The sequence below is a fragment of the Petromyzon marinus genome, unplaced genomic scaffold (genome assembly GCF_048934315.1).
Source record: "Petromyzon marinus isolate PM22_M1 ecotype Great Lakes invasive population unplaced genomic scaffold, UKy_Petmar_22M1.pri1.0 PM_G_Scaffold_29, whole genome shotgun sequence".
NCBI classification, from domain to species: Eukaryota; Metazoa; Chordata; class Hyperoartia; order Petromyzontiformes; family Petromyzontidae; genus Petromyzon; species Petromyzon marinus.
In genome coordinates this window covers 2195001-2197500 of record NW_027422861.1, presented here as the reverse complement: position 1 = coordinate 2197500, position 2500 = coordinate 2195001, and positions in this window count along the sequence as shown.

Sequence of the window (2500 nt, the reverse complement as noted above, 5' to 3'; positions counted from 1 at the left end):
TCTAAAACATCTTAAATAAAGCTGGTTTGTAGTCTTCTCTCGAACTGATGTAGTGCAAAAATAAAGAATTAAAATAACAAAGTCTAATCTATATAAGTGCTCTTGAATAAAGCTTCCTGTAAAAAATAGCAAAAAAATACCAAGTCTTCGTCTTGGAAAATAACAAAATCTAAAAGAAAAGAAAAGTCTTCTTTGTGGAAAATAGTAAAATAAAAAAAAACCAAGACTTCACCTTGGAAAATAACAAAATCTAATTTAAAACATCTTAAATAAAGCTTATTTCTAATCTTCTTTGTAGGCAGAAAATAGTAAGTTACAGGACTCTCGAACTGATGTAGTCCAAAAATAAAGAATTAAAATAACAAAGTCTAATCTATATAAGTGCTCTTGAATAAGCTTCGTGTAAAAAATAGCAATATAATAAAAATACCAAGTCTTCGTCTTGGAAAATAACAAAATCTAAAAGAAAGGTCTTCTTTATGGAAAATAGTAAAATAAGAATACCAAGACTTCACCTTGGAAAATAACAAAACCATCTTGAAAAAAGCTTATTTTTAATCTTCTTTGTAGGCAGAAAATAGTAAGGCGAAAATAAAGTCCCCTCTAAGCTCTAAAGTAACAAATACGACGTGTTAAAAAAAAAACTAACAATAAAAAAAAGAACCAAGACTCCGTCTTGGAAAATAACAATCTAAATTGTGGAAAATAGTAAAATGAAATAAAAACCGACTTCACCTTCGAAAATAACAAAATCAATCTAAAACAAATGACATCTTAAAACAAAACTATTATTTGTTTCGGAGGTTGTCTATGACTGTTCATAGACCGCATAATTTCCACAGAACATTCTCAGAATATCAAGAGAGAAAAGCAGCGTTCTGCGGGAAATCATCTTGGCCAGTGATGTCGTTCTGGGTTTGGTCAGGCCCAGGGAGGTAAGTACCTCGTTATTCTCAAGGGGCCACTTTCCTCTTGCCCCAACCGGGAATCCAAAGAATGTGACCTTGCTAGCCTTCGTCAGCACTTTGACTTGATCACCAAGAGGGGTATAGTACGAAACTTTGTGCGAGGCAGCATCTGACAAGGTATTCTTTGAAAGCTCAAAACGGACGGTGACATCGATCACAACCGCCTCCTCATCTTTTGCAAACACGAGGTCAGGCTTTCTCATCTCTCCCGTCTCGGATATGAACCGTGGCTCTTTGTATACAGACCAGCCCAATCTAGCCGCTTCGTCTGCCAGAATGTTACTGATCTTGTTATGTCGCGCAATTCTTGCTTTCTGTACTGCAGGACATTGACCGAGAATGTGCGAAAGGGACTCGAGTCTGGCAGAGCATTTCCTGCAGGAACGTAAGGCCCCATCTCTGCCTCTGTTCAAGCTTTCTCTTGTTGGGTAAATATTTGCCCTTAGTTGTAGTGCTGCGATAAAGAAGCATTGTTTAAAGCCGCACCATGGCCTCAACCAAGCATTACTGATTCTATCATGCGCAAAGTTTACAATGCCCCTTCCTTGAACCGGCTTTTCGCACCATCTCTGAAATTCATGCTCCCTCCAATCGCAGGGTCTCGGATATACAGGTTCTTTTGACACCGAGTCCCTGAGAACGAATGTTGGGATTGCATCACTGTCACCCCCTGCTCGTACCCACAAATTACGGTATTCTTCCTCCATACCCTGCGAGGACACAATATTACGGGTGATAGCATCGGACGAGTTTGCTATACGTTGCAGCCTTCTAACTTGAACCGAAGGGATTGTTTTTTTCCAGTTTCAAGATGGCAAGGCCTCCGTCTCGGGCTCTGGCATATAACAGTCCATCACAAGTTGAAGCGGGAAGGTGGAGCCATCCTTTTACCGCCTTTCTAATCTCTTGGTCCAACCCACGGAGAGTTGATTGCTTGCAGTCCGAGTGGTCTGCAGGATATAACAATCTGGGTAGGGCATAGGCATTGAGTAGTTCAACCTTCTGAGTTGGCTTCAGAGGCGCCTCATCGATTTTCGAGATCCATGTCTTTAGCTGACAATGTAGATCAGGCTGTATAGTGCCAGTCCAAGGGCCAATTTTCAGACCAAGGTATTTAGTTGATTCATCAGGTTGGATCATATGGACATCTTTATTTTTGATAGTCCATGGGTCGCAGTTGTTCACCGTATATGAATCTTTGGTTGGGCTTATCATGAAGTTCTGGCACTTTCTGGCCTGAACCTCCAATCCCGATAGCCCACAAAATGATTCCAAGATAGATTGGCGGCCATACCAACCCAAGATTCGCTCACCAACACCAAATCATCAGCAAACGCAAGAGCTGTCACGTGGTCGGTATCAATGGAGTACCCAACTCCGTGTGACTCTAGGGTGCATATCAAAGGGTCCATGGCAAGATTGAAGAGCAGGGGTGACATGGGGTCACCCTGTTTGACACCAACACGTATGCTAATTTCTCGAGTCGACTCGCCATTGCTTTTGAACGAGGTCGTACACCGATCGTAGGCGTT